The sequence below is a fragment of the Lactuca saligna genome, chromosome 9 (genome assembly GCF_052625555.1).
Source record: "Lactuca saligna cultivar CGN05327 chromosome 9, ASM5262555v1, whole genome shotgun sequence".
In the NCBI taxonomy this organism is placed as follows: domain Eukaryota; kingdom Viridiplantae; phylum Streptophyta; class Magnoliopsida; order Asterales; family Asteraceae; genus Lactuca; species Lactuca saligna.
Window position 1 is genome coordinate 52,369,551 of NC_136425.1, and position 15,350 is coordinate 52,384,900.

Consider the following 15,350-nt stretch of genomic DNA (forward strand, 5'->3'; position numbering starts at 1 on the left):
CCCGAGTTCATTAAATCACCACAACAAATTAAGCTACAATTGATGTTTGTATGTTTACCTTAATATACAAGCAAGAGGAAGACAAGGACCCAAACTAGGATCCGTCCATCGTAGTCGCACCTTAAAGTAGTAATATGTAACTCACGCATTTCTCGCTATGCATTTATTATAAAAATATGCAATTACATCGGTTAACAATTGTAAAATTCTTGTAAATAAATGAAATAGAATCATTATATCATGTATGTGTTTGTATAAAAGTGATTTGTATATGATATTATGTGTATATAATATTTGTGTGTGAAAACTTATTTTATAACAAAATAAATAGGGCTAAATAAATGATAAAAATTAAAATATTATTTAGGATAAATAACATAAAAAAAAGTCGTAGAGATTGTGATGACGAGCAGGTGCATATAAAGAACGCTTAAATCCGACTTCTTATGAGAAAGTTATGATTTTTCGAAGTTTCGCGTTCAACCTAGCACGATAATGTGTGTCATAAAATTTGAATCAGAGATAGGCTGCGTATTAGCCTAAGTGATCTAAATGAAAGTCATAGTAATCGTAATTATGAAAATGTAGATATGAAGAATGCCAAAATTTGACTGCGTATGAAGAAGTTATGATTTTTCGAATTTCGATGCGACACAATACAACACTTTGCAACATAGAAATCGAAATGAAAATCGATTGATTTTTATCCAAAACAATTTAAATGAAATTTAGGGTTCTCATAAATACAAAACCCTCGATATAGAAACTATCGAGAACAAAGTTTGTATGAAGAATTTATGAAATTTTCAAGGCCTTTTATATTATAATCTTTATAGAATGTAAAATTTAAATACAATGAGAATTAGCCGAAAGAGTCTAAATAAAGGTTGTAGTCATTGTCGATACAAAAGGTGGGGATATTAAGAATGTTGAAAATGGAGCTCGTATGCAAAATATGTGGTTTTTTGAAGATTCGAAAGTTTACCCGGTAAAAGTGACAAGACACCAGTCATCAGCTGCCACGTATTAGCATCTCAGGAAAAATCGTGCTCCCCAAGCTAGAGTGTGGCATTCCCTTGGATTATCGTGGCGTGCCTCACCTACATCCAGCCTATAAATAAATCCTAAGCCATGTTCATTTCTCACAACCAATTCTTTCCGTCTCTGAAAATTTTCCTTGACCCTAATTGATTTGCTTAGCCTTTGGAGTACTTTAACAAGGTTCTGAGGTATCAGAGAGCCCAAAAAATAGAAGTCTTCTGTATCATAGTTCTACATGTGACTTTCCAAGCTTTTTTTCAAAAAACTCTGTAAGATAAGTTGCACTTGCTATGCTTTAAGTGTAACTAATATTTATATTCATCATAGTCGTTATTATGAACTTTTAAATAAGATTTATAAGTGATTCGAATCATAATAGTGATTTATCTACTTACGGGAGTGATGTCTAGGCTAGATCTAGTGAGGTGTTTAAAGTGGATTTTCTAGTATACTTTGTATACCAAACGAATCCTACCTCTGATATGATCTTACCTGATTATTCCTTATCAGCTAGAACTTGAAGTATTTATTGCGATTATTGAGGAATCTAAACTATTCTTATTATAGTTTTGAAACAAAGACTAAGAATTAGTAATATTTACATCTAGGTCTTTTGAAAGGAAAAGCTAAGGTGCTAGGCGGAGCGCTGTCCTAACCATAAATCATCTACTTTTAACAACTGAGTGCATAGCTACTTTCGTCTTACACGTATACACAAAGTATTTTAAATGTTTAAATGTTATGTGCGCTATTTATCAGTATTTTCAATAAATATATTAGATACAATATCATGATAGGATTTCGCTACCCACTTGATATATTGGATTAAATTAATTTAAGTAGTGAAGGGTTGTGTGAAATACTACTGTGACCATTATAGTACTTTCGTAGTGTTGTGACTAGTCATCTAGCAGAGTATAGATGAAGACCAATAACTATTTTAGACAGTCATGTTGAACACTGACATACTCATTACCTATAAGTGTTAATGAATTGTGTGTTCATTCGTTGTGCACTATCCCCCCACATGGTTGCCTTATTGACATATATTGCTAAGGAATCTCCAAAGCGATATTGTCTACTCGTTGTTTATAGTAATTCTTTATGATAGGTCCCTTTACATCATCATTTTAGGATCAGGGAGTAAGAATAATGGGAACGGATACTCATGTTAATTATTTGGTGTGACATATATATATATATATATATATATATATATATATATATATATATATATATATATATATATATATATATATATATATATATATATATATTATGAGTTGAAAACCCAATGTGCTCACCAGGCTTAGAAGCCTGACCCATTCGATTTATTTGTATCCCACGTAGCGGTACAAAGGTACAAGTATAGTGATGTTTAAATATGCTGAGAGATTTAAGGAGTTTGAGGCCGTTAGTGTAATAAATAGTTGTAAGGTCTGTAATATCTGGTTTATGCTTATGTTTTTGTATCAGAGTTGACATCTGTAACACCGTTAGATTTGGACTTATCAATTTGGAGACAATAAGCATAAAAAATGAGTTTTTGATAGAAGATTATTTAGAATAAATAATCTTAACTAAGTTATAGTATATGTCACAAGGGTTCCATACATATAAAGAACGTTGAAATTCGAGTTTTAATGAAGAAGTTATAACTCATCGAAGTTTTACGGCTAAACCGGCACGACACCGCGTAACGTAAAAAGTGAATTTTTGATAAATTACTTTTTAGCCTTAGCAATCTAAACAAGTTAAACCGAGAACGTGCATAAAAAGAACGTCAAAATCTGACTTTGTATGAGGAAGTTATCATTTTTCTAAGATTTAGCATAGCAGTGCACAACCCGAAATTCGAATTTCAGATTGAGCGATTTTTAGCTGACACAACCTAAATAAGAGTTGAATATCTCATGAATAGGAGCTCAAAAATAAAAACACAATCGAAAACGGAGTCCATATGTAGAAGTTATGAATTTTACACGGTCGTTAACAGTGTAATATACTAATACTGTTAAATTTAAATTCCGTCGAGAATTAGCTGACAGAGTCTAAATGAAAGTTGCAGATTATTTCCCAACCTATGGTTGGATATAAAGAACATCGAAAACCGAGCTTGTATGCGAAAGTTACATGGTTTAGAAATCGGCGGAGTGCTGCTGCGAAGGGGGTGACGTGGCTGAATCTGGGCCATTGCTTTCTCCCCAAGTCTTGCCACCAGATAGTGACATGTGGCACCAAGTTGACCCATATTTCATCCAATAAATAGAACCCCTTCCACCCTCATTTATTCATACATCCACCTTTCTCTTTTTCTCTCTAACTTCTCTCTAAACCTCCCCCCCCCCCCCCTAAAGCCTTAGGAAACTCCCTTAGCTCTAGAAGAAAGCTCCGGAGCGACGGACGGCTCTGAGAAAAAAGTGCTTTTCGGCTCAGAAGCTCTGCTCTAGCAAAGCCCGGTTTTCAGCAAAACCCGCTGTTTCCTCGAAGGAAAATAGAATCCTTAGAAGCGAAGCACTGCCTGAGTTTGGAATCATCACTTTAACAATTGAGTACGTAGTCCCTTTCATGAACATGATTTTAATACAAGTATTGATTGAAGTATTAAATATATGTTTATGTGTGAATTATTTGATGTTGCCTGAAATACGTGTTAAAGAACATACCTGATAATATATGATGATTTATGATAAAGAGTAAACCTAAATTAATTATGAGGCATATTGGGTAGTATCTTCTTATGAGTACGAGTGAGATATACACAGAGTATAGAATTTTAAAGTATGTCATTGATCTGGGAGCATGGATTAGATAGGGTCATTTGTCCTTAGTTCGAGAGTATGGATAGGACATAGTTATTTATCATTAATCCGGGAGTATGGATTTAAACATAGACAATTGTCCTTAGTCCGAGAGTATGGATAGGACATAGTTATTTGTCATTAATTCGGGAGTATGGATTTAGACATAGACAATTGTCCTTAGTATGAGAGTATGGATAAGACATAGTTATTTGTCATTAATCTGGGAGTATGTATTGAGGCATAGTCAATTCTCCCTAGTCTGAGAGTATGGAGTGGACATAGTTATTGATCTGAGAGCATGGAGTAGACATACTTGATCTGAGAGTATGGAATAAGTAAAAAGGTAAATTTTAGATCCGAGAGTATGGACAATATCGTTGAGAGGATTGACGGGGTGGGGTAAGAGTTGTTTATACATGGTGAAATTGTATACTTGTTGTAACACCCATAAAAATCATGTCAAATTTAAATTTTTTCAAAACACTTAAAACCATTTAACATTACATAGTTTGTTTTCAAAATAACAAATATCAGAGTATCCCAATATCAAATCATGAAATCATAACAGCATACTATGGGTCCAGTCAACCATCAGGTTGGAATACCCCAGGCCCACAACCAACAGGTTGGAATGCCTACATATTATGAGTCCAAATATCCTTGGGATGGAATAATAATGGCCTACAACCAACAGGTTGGAATCCCCAGGTCTATTGGCCTCCGCACATAGCATATAAGCCTTAATCGCCAAACAAACATGTGCAAATATATAACAGATAATCACATAACAGGCTATAGACAACAACTGATCAAAACATATCATACCACATAACAAATAATACCATCCTGTCTATCAGGATACCAGTCTAACAGATCATGCTAGCATATCACATAATACCGCCCTATAACCAGGACATTGACCTAACCAGGTCACTAAGCATAACATAAACTCATCCAATAAACATTTCATGCCATAACTAGGATGCAAACCAATAAACATATCATGCTATAACCAGATATAATCCATAAAGGGCCGGCCTTGGTGTCTTAGACCCTGTTGATATAGTGAGGATAACTCACCTCGCTAATAGTGCTGAAATACTGCAAATCTCTAACTGCTGTCTCACTTAGAATCCCAAACTATTTAACAATAAACACCAAAATTAATACCGAAAATAACCTTCTTGACTAAATGTCCACACCATTCATTAAGTCCACTCTCGCTATTGGGCTAAGGCCCAAATACCCAATCCTTGACTTGAAAGTCCATATAAAAGCCCATTATCGACCCAATTTACCAAATTAAGCCTAACTTCCTAATTGGGCCTCGCCCCATGATCCACTATCACTATCCGGCCCAAAATATCTTATTGACAAAGTCCAGCAAAGGCCCAATTCCATTTAGTGACATACGCGGGACGTACTCCTCTGGGTACGCGGGGCGTAATCATCTAATCGTTGACCACCATCGGGGTGGTTGACCCAGTACACTGGGTGTACTGGATTTACGCTAGGCGTACTGGACAATTTGTCAAAACCTTATTAAGCTCTTAATGGCTTAAGCACTTAAGCCCAAACTTCAGATCTAGAGATCTATCATGCCTAGGATCCATAAAGTCGTGAACTTTATAACTTTGGATGTCCATTAAGTTCTTAATGCTTGGTCTTAATCCATTAAGACCTTATTTTCCATGCATGGGACATATTCAGCTAATGGGACTTCATTTTTATCATTCAAGGTCCCTTCAAGAGTCTAGAAGGACAGTCCTTTTCGTCCAAAACACAACATGCACCACCTTGTGGTTTTTGGGACAAGAAATGGATCTTTTAAAGCAAAATGGAGAGATCTAATCATATAAGCATAAAGTTTGGAACTTTATACCTTCTGGAGCTTCTTGTGCACGAGATAACTTCAGATCTACAAGCTTGGTCTCTTCCTTCAACTCTTTGATGCAATGATTTCCTCTTAAAGCACTCAAGGACACACAAATGAGCTTAAACACACAAAAGGGAAGGCTAGGGTTTGGGAAAGATGAGTTTGATATGTGGAGGTTGAGGTAATAGGGGTATTGGTGCTCATTATGTTGCTTATATAGTCCCCAAACCCTAAATATTAGGGTTTCATTCCTGACTTAGTACGCCCAACGTACTGAGGCAGACCTTAGTACGCTTAGCGTACTCTTATGTACGCGCAACGTACTCCCTTTTTGGCCTAAAATTTCAAACTTGGCCCTCAAACTTATCTTGGCTCTTCATTCTCAAACCTAAGGGCTATAACTGACAAAATAATGATAAAAGAAAGTTCACAATACCTTTAAAATCTCGGGATGTTACAATTCTCCCCCACTTGACGTAGACTTCTCCCTCGAAGTCCGCTGCGGCAAATACATCCGAGTAATGCTCCTGCATCTTGGACTCGGGCTCCCATGTCAACTCGGATCCCTTCCGATGCTCCCACTGTAGCTTCACTAAAGTTATCTTATTATTCCGTAGAACATTCTTCTTCCTCTCTAGAATAGCCACATGCCTCTCCACGTAATTCAGGCGCTCATCGACCTGAATATAATCCAAAGACACCACTGTCTCCTGATCCATAATACACTTTCGTACCTGCGAAATATGGAAAGTACTGTGGATCTGGCTAAGCTCCTCCGGTAGCTCGAGCCTATATGCCACCTTGCCAACCTTGGCAACAATCCTGAATGGTCCAATGAAGCGGGGACCCAATTTCCTCCTCTTCCTGTAGCGGATCACACCCTTCCAGGGTGAGACCTTCAGGAGTACCATGTCACCCACCCGAAACTCTAACTCAGATCGGCGTCTGTCGGTGTAACTCTTCTGCCGACTCTGAGCAGTCTGCAGTCACTTCCTAATCTACTGAATCTTCTCGATAGTCTTCAAAACTACCTCCGTCCGTCCCATCATCCTGTGTCCGACCTCACACCAACAAACCGGGGTGCGATATTTCCACAAATATAACAGCTCAAAAGGTGGGGCGCCAATGCTGGAATGATAGTTGTTGTTGTAGGCGAACTCTGCAAGGGGTAGGTGAGAATACCAGCTCCCAGCGAGGTCAATGACTCATATCCTCAACATATCTTCGAGAGCCTAAATGGTCCACTCACTCTGACTGTCGGTTTGCGGATGAAATGTTGTACTAAAATGTAGCTGTCGGCCCAGTTCTTCATGGAACTTCTACCAGAAACGGGAGGTAAATCTAACATCTTGGTCGAAAACAATGGAGACCAGAACCCCATGGCGAGCAACGATCTCGCGAACATACACGTCGGCCAACTTCTCAGCCGAAGAACTCTACCGTATATAACTAAGATCTTTTAGACTGAGAATGTCTGGTTTGGCCTTATTTCCTATTCTTGTTTAATGAAGGGATTAGGGTAGGATCAGATATTTGAATGTATATTGGGTCCAGTGTTATGTAAGGCTAGCATACACGAGTGTTGCAGGGTTGGTGGAAGTTTCATGGATGAGTTGTGCGGGGTAATTCAGTCAGTTGTGAGATATTTAGCCTTCCTCTAGGAGTGAGGATTAAGCACCCACCTATGCTTACGTATATTGCTAGGGTGCTGTGATGATGCTTGAGAAAATTATGGGTAAGTGTGGAAGGTAGAATAGGCCCATACTACTAAAAGCACATAACCCATACACGTAGCAAGGAAGTCACAACCCCTAAGGTTTTATTGGGAGTTGGTTCCCTGTTGCTTATGTAGATTATCTGATATCTTCCTGGTGTATTTTTAGTATGGTGGTTACGAGGTGATTTAAGACCAGATATGGGTCAGGATTAGGAGCTAGCATCCAGGATAGGCCAACATTGATAGAGGATCATGTCAGGGAGATCATTTGAGAGGAGGTGGTTGCTATTATCTGGGGCCAGATTCCGGAGATGTCCGGTTCTATCAAGACCGCAATGATGGAGTACTTTGATGACAGATACGTAAACATTACTGAGATTGTTGCTGCTATAGCCTCTGCAGCTGTGGCAGTTGCGGTTGTTGGGCTAGGGCGGGTGTTTCAGTATCGGGACTTCGATAACACGAAGCCCCCAACCTTTGACGGTGTATAGGATCCGATCATATCCATGAGGTGGCTATCTAACATGGAGGGATGATTTTTCAAATGTTCATGACCTACTGACTAGAGGGTAAGGTGTGCTCTGAACCTATTAAGGTCCGGAGAGCAGGATTAGTGGAGACTTGTTTCTAGGTCGTATTCTGATGAGTAGAGAGTTGTGGTATCATAGGATCAGTTCTGGGAGTTATCCCGTACTCACTACATTCCTCGGGTCGAGAGCGAGAGGTTGGCTTAGGAGTTTTCGGATTTAAGATAGGTTACGGAGTCAGTGATAGAAACCACCTAGATGTTTACCGAGAGGGAGATGTTTGGCCCGGAGTTTGCTTCCGAGCAGGCTTGGATGAGTCATTATCTGAGTATGCTCAAGAATGACATCAAAAAGTTTGTGTCCACTCAGAGATGTGATAGTTTTCTAGAGTAACAGGTGTTGGATAAGGTGTCTAAGTCCATAACTTATTGGTTATATACTTAACCCGACCCGACATGGTCCATTTGGGTTGCATTTCATCCAAACTATTTATGGATAATTTTATGAGAGTTATACACATATGATTATTAATATATTATAAGTTATAATATATTAATATGAAGTCATGTTATTTAATTAGTCTTAGTCTTAAATTGATTATGAATTAATTTAGAGATTAAAAGGAAGACTAATTGGATTGTGGGCTATTGGTTTTATATGGTGTGGGCTAACACTCATTTGTTAATGGGCTAGGCTTGTATGGAAGTCCATGGATGATCCATGGAGCTTTTAACCCATGGATCCTTGGAAAAGGAAAGGTCATGGGTTATTAGGGTTTCACCCTAATCATGTACACTATATAAGCATGCTTATGTTGCATGAAATAGCCACTAGTGTGACTAGTGTGTGTGTTTGTGTGTGGCCGATTTTATAGTGTGTATACACTCTCTCAAATTTTTCCAAGAGTTTGTGGTTATTTGTGATTCCATTTGAGGCATTCACACTATTGGTGCTTGGCCCTCAAACTCCTTAAGAATCAAACTCATCAAAAAGGTATGTAATCTCATCTAATTCTTTTATGTGTTAAAGTACCCCATGCCATGTTAGATAGGTTATGAACCTTGGAAAATTATTATTTTGCATGTATTTAGACAAACATAGATCCAAGGTTTATTAGGGTTGCATGCACACTTAGGAAGTGTTAGATTGCTCAAAACCCAACAACAGGAAGCTATCAGGCGGTATGAGCTTGAGATTGAGTTGCAGTTGAGAGAGCATAGGTAGGCCCCAGCATAGAGACATCCGACACCGAAGCGGTTTAAAGCCACTGATTCTTGGTCTGGAGGTCAGCGCGGTCACACTTGTAGGAAGTACAGGAAGGTTCATGCTGGAGCTTGTCAATCCGGTGGTGTATGCCGTAAGTGTGGCAAGGAGGGGCACTTTGCGAGGGATTATCGCCAGTTAGCTCCGGTATATGATATGAGGATTTGTTACCACTACGATCAGGTTGGTCATGTGAAGACCAATTTTTCGTTACTCGCCGCTAAGTCGGTGCAGTCTCCAGCGTTAGCTACTTTGAGGATCACTGACGGAAGTTAGGGTAGGGCAGATCCCCCGGAGGCTCGGGGATGTGCCTTCCAGCTCACTGCTAAAGAGGCCAGGACTGCACCAGATGTGGTGGCTGGTATGTTTCTATCCCTTATCTCATTGATTATGTTTATTTTATTCTCATGTGTTTGCACCTATGCTAGGTATGTTCGTAGTGAATTATTTTCCTGTTATGGTATTGTATGACTCAGGAGTGAGTTAGTCTTTTATCTCTCGATCTTTTAGCGGGGAGTTTCGTTTCCATTTAGGAGATCTAGAGTGTGCGTTGCGAGTTTCCATCACCAAAAAACACGGGGTTTCTGCTTCATCAGTTTATCGCGGCTGCGTTCTAGAGATATCCAGGGTGTCTTTTCCAATTGACTTGATTTCGATTCCCATGGGGGATGTTTGCGTTATAGTAGGTATGGACTAGTGGATTCGTTTTGGTGCCATAATCGACTTTGAGGGTTAGCGGTTTCTAGTTCGAACCCCAAGTGGGGGAGAATTGGTTATCTATGGTGAGGGCAACAAGTTAGGTTCAGGGCTTCGCTCAGCTGCTATGGCTCGGTAGTATATTCAGCACGGGTGTGCGGGTTATTTGGCGTATGTGGTGGATATGCAGGTCAAGGAGCAGGTCTCGGTTTTAGAGGTTCTAGGCGTCAGAGAGTTCGCCGATGTATTCCCGAAGGAATTACCCGGAGTGCCTCATGAGAGGAAGGTCGAGTTCAGGATTGACCATGTGCTAGTTGCGGCTCCTATTGTCAAGTTGTCGTATCGATTAGCACCACCAGAGATGCAGGAGCTTTCATCTCAGATATAGGAGCTGCTAGGCAAGCAATTCATTCGTCCGAGCAGTTCTCCGTGGGGAGCATCGATTCTCTTCGTCAAGAAGAATAATGGTTCACACTGAATGTGCATTGATTAACGGGAGATGAACAAGTTGACGGTGAAGAACCCTTATCCCATCCCACAAATAGATGACCTCTTCGATCAGTTATAGGGAGCATCTTGGTTCTCCAAGATAGATTTGAGGTTTGGGGTACCATCAGGTCAGGGTGTGGGAGGAGGACGTGGAGAAGACCGTGTTCCAGACTTATTATGGACATTACGAGTTCGTGGTGATGTCGTTTGGGCTCACTAACACGCCAGTGATATTTATGGACCTAATGAATCGGGTCTGCAGACCGATGCTCGGTCGCTCGATTATTGTGTTCATAGATGATATCTTGGTGTATACCAAGACTAGAGAGCAACATGAGGAGCATCTCTGTGAGCTTCTGGGAGTTTTGAGGTGAGAACGGCTTTACGCCAAGTTCTCTAAAGGTGAGTTTTGATTGTGAGAGGTTCATTTCCTTGGACATATCGTTAACTAGGAGGGGATTTTGGTCGACCTGGCCAAAATCGAGGCAGTGAGGTATTAGGAGGTTCCAAAATCTCCCTAAGATATCACGAGTTATTTTGGTTTTGCAGGGTACTAACAATGATTTATTCATGATTTCTCCAAAATTGTAGTACCCCTCACTCATCTGCAGAGGAAGGGGATGGATTTCCAGTGAGGCCCTGAGCACTAGACAACATTTGAGACCCTCCGACAACGACTTTGTGAGGCTCAAGTTTTGACACTCCCTGAGGGAGTTGAGGATTTTGTAGTTTTCTCTGATGCGTCCATCACTAGGTTGGGAGCAGTTCTCATATAGAGAGGATGAGTGGTAGCCTATGCATCACGACAACTGAAGCCACATGATACGAGATATCCCACACATGATCTTGAGCTAGTAGCGGTAGTATTCGCCCTAAAGATCTGGAGACATTACCTATATGGGGTCCGATGTATCATCTACACGCACGACAAGAGTTTGAGACATATCATGGATCAGTCGAAATTGAACAAGAGGCAATGCAGGTGGCTGGACGTAGTCAAGGATTATAACTGCGAGATCCTTTACCATCCTGGTAAAGCGAATGCTGTGGCGGACTCCCTGAGCCACAAGTCGGTTGGATCTTCTGTTACGGTGCCGCGTATAAGGATATATGTGGATTCTCCACATGTGAGCTTGATCAGGGAAGGTCGGATTGAGGGTGTACGGTAGGAGAATTGGAAATTGAGAGAATCAGGGGCGAGATCCCAAGATTGTGCAGGATAGTCATGGATTGTTGACCCATTATGGTCGGGTGTGGGTTCCAATGTCTGGTGGGGTTAGACAGATTATGCTAGAGGAGGCTCATAAATCTCATTTCTTTATTCACCCGGAGCCACCAAGATGTACTGGGATCTAAGGTTGAGTTACTGGTTACCGTGCATGAAGAGAGAGATTGATTGGTACATCAAGAGGTGCTTAACCTACAGGATGGTCAAGGCCCGAGCATCAGAGGCCGCATGGCAAGCTGTAGCCTCTGGAGGTTCCCATGTGGAAATGGAAGCATATCACGATTGACTTTATCACCAATTTACCAAAGATGGAGAAGGGATATGATGCTATATGGGTCATCGTGGATCGATTGACCAAGAGAGCCCATTTTCGGGCAATTCGGGAGAGTTCGTCGGCCGAGAAGTTGGTTGATATGTATATCCATAAGATCATTTCTCGCCATAGGGTGGCAGTGTAACGCCCGTGTTTCTGGGCTTGCCATTTTTAGCAATGTAATAGTCTAGGTTAACCTTTGTAATCCAATTTGAAATAATAAGAAGGTATTATTTGAGTATTATGTGTTTCGTGCTTAATTGCTTAATTATGTGATATGATTAATTAAGAATAAAATGAGCGTCCAAAAATTTAAGTGTAAAATAAACTTGATATCTTTGAATAATGTTGTAGTAGTTGAAACGAAGTTTCCGAATATATATAGAACGCCCAAATCTGACTTCGTATGAGAAAGTTATGATTTTCTGAAGTTTCGACGTGGCAGTATGCAGCCCGAATACTCAATTTGAGATCGAGCGGTTTTTTAGCCGAAACAATCTAAACAAGAATTGAAGATCTCGTTGTTAGTAGCGAAATGATGAAAAGTTAGGCGAGAATGGACGTCGGACGAAGAACTTATGAATTTATAACGAAGTTCTTCTGTCCCGGCCTCCTAAAAATAAATAATAAAAATAAAGTCAAAATTAGCCAACAGAGTCTAAACGAAAGTTGTAGAGCGTAGTATGACTTATGCGTGGATATAAAGAACGTCGAAAACGAAGTTCACATGAGAGAGTTATGAATTTTCGAAGTTTATTAAATATTTAATATTTAATTTTAATTCAAAATTTTGATATTATCCGGAGGGGAGTCACCGGACTCGCCCGCAGTACGCCCAACGTACCACTCGAGTACTCCGAAGTCGTAAGCGATCATGTATAAGGCCGATGACGCAAGGGATGACGGCAACCGGAGGCTTACGCCCTGCGTAACCCTCGTACGCCCAGCGTACGCGCGAGGATCAGCCTTATAAAAGGGAATACGAAGGCAGCTCTTTTCTTTTTAAAATTTCTTCCTTTTCTCTCATCTTTTGCCTCGATTTGCATGCCGTTTGTACACCGAATCCCCAGTAATATTCCTGAGCCCCGAAGCAAGATCCGAAGCCTCAAGGATCTTGAGGAGCGTTATTCCCGAGCCGAAGCCCTGCCCGCGAGAAGCTCGGTTTTGTGAAGATCTTCCAGATCTACGGAGAAACACCTAGTCTGCAAGCCGTAGTGCTGCCCGATCATCTTCTGATCAAGTGAGTGTGTAGTCATTTTCATTCCAACGCAATATTATGAAGTATTTTATATAAAATACGTTTCATGTGTATATATTTTGTTGTTATATGTGTGAATGTATATTCACTCTCTTCTATCTTATAGATCTGAATTATTCTCTATGAAATACGTGTTATGTGTGTATGCCTCATCTGTTATGTGGAATATGTGTAGATTAAAGCATGCAATACAGGTTTTTAAACAATGTATAAAAATGTATATTTTTATCTACTAATATGTTTGGTAGAACATGGGTAGATAATTGGTGTGTAATAAACAGATGAGAGGCCTCGGTGTTTTTGGTGTTATTCTAGTCATTCAGCAGAGTATGGATGACGACCACAGACTATTCTAGACTGTCCTGTGGAACACTAGCAGACTCATTACCTGTAGGTGTTGTGAACGACGTGTTCACCGGTGTACTCTATCCCCCACATGGTTGCTTTTAGGACACTTATTGTTGAGGAAGCCCCTCTGCAGTAATGTCCGTCCCGATGAAAATCCTAAATTAGGTTCCTTATAATAGATGTTATTTTTAGGGACGTAAAGTGAGGATAACGGGAATGGGTAATCGGGTTTAATGTTGATTGTTGAATTAAATATAATTATTTATTGTGGGTTGAAAACCCTACATACTCACCAGGCTCCCAAGCCTGACCCACTCAGTTTAATTGTATTACAGGAAGTGGCGCAAGGGCATAAGATGGAAGAATCATCAAGTTGTTTTGTTTACAAGTCTGTATATGTACATATTTGTTGAATGACTTGTAATGTTATCCTTTATGCTTTATGATCTGTATCGGAACATGACATCCCGAATATTGATTATGAAATGAAATTATATTTCTTTATGAAATGTTTTGATAAATATCTATTTTATCATGTTTTGTTTTTGGGAACAAATTCCGCATCTCTTTTAAAATTAAAAGGATTTACTCTGAAAATGTTTAAAAAACATAAATGAAACCGGTCTTTTCTGGCCGAGATTTTGGGGATGTCACAATCAGTCTCCATTGTCTCAGACCGTGATGTTAGATTCACCTCATATTTTTGTAAGAAGTTCCATGAGGAACTGGGCACGAGACTGCGTTTTAGCATTGCTTACCATCTAAAGAGAGACGGCCAGAGTGAGCAGACCATTCAGACCCTCGAGGATATGTTGAGGGCCTGCGTCATTGATTTTGATGGGAGCTGGTACTCCTATCTACCCCTTACAAAGTTCTCCTACAACAATGGCTTTCATTCCAACATTGGTGCTCCACCTTTCGAGTTGTTGTATGGGCAGAGATGTCGTACCTCAATCTCTTGGGGTGATGTTGTTCACCGGGTCATGGGACAGACCATGGTGGTTCTGTAGACTATCGAGAAGATTCAACAAATTATGCAGCGATTGTTGACTGCTCAGAGTTGGCAGAAAAGTTATGCTGACCGACATCGATCTGAGCTGGATTTTCAGGTCGGTGACATGGCGTTGCTGAAGGTCTCACCCTAGAAGGGTGTGATCCACTTCAGGAAGAGGGGAAATTTGGATCCCCGATATATTAGACCATTTCAGATTATTACCAAGATTGGAAAAGTGGCGTATAGACTAGATCTTTCAGAGGAGCTCTGTCAGATTCATAGCATTTTCCACGTTTCGCAATTGCAGAAGTGCATATTACATGAGGATGCGGTAGTGTCATTGGATGAAATTCAGGTCGACGAATTCCTGAATTACGTTGAGAAGCCGGTGTCTGTCTTAGAGAGGAAGATAAAAGTCATGCGCAATACGAAGATACCTTCAGTGAAGGTACAATAGTAGCATCGGAGGGGATCCGAGTGGACTTAGGAGCCGGAGGCTGAGATACAGGAGCATTATCCTGATCTGTTCACCGTAGCAGGCTTCAAGGATGAAGCCTTGTTCAAGTGGGGGAGAGTTATAGCATCTCGACTCTCAGTTATGAGATTTATTGCTTTAAAGATGAATTATTCTTTGGAACTCGACGTGTTGGAAGCTCTCAACTCAACGAGTTGTTTAGAAAAACTTGACGAGTTGATGACTGTTTATGAAACCCTAATTTTCAGGGTTTTTCACCATATTTAAAGAACTTATGACTCATTCGTGGCCTCCCTTATCGTCCCCCCAGTCTAGAGAAAT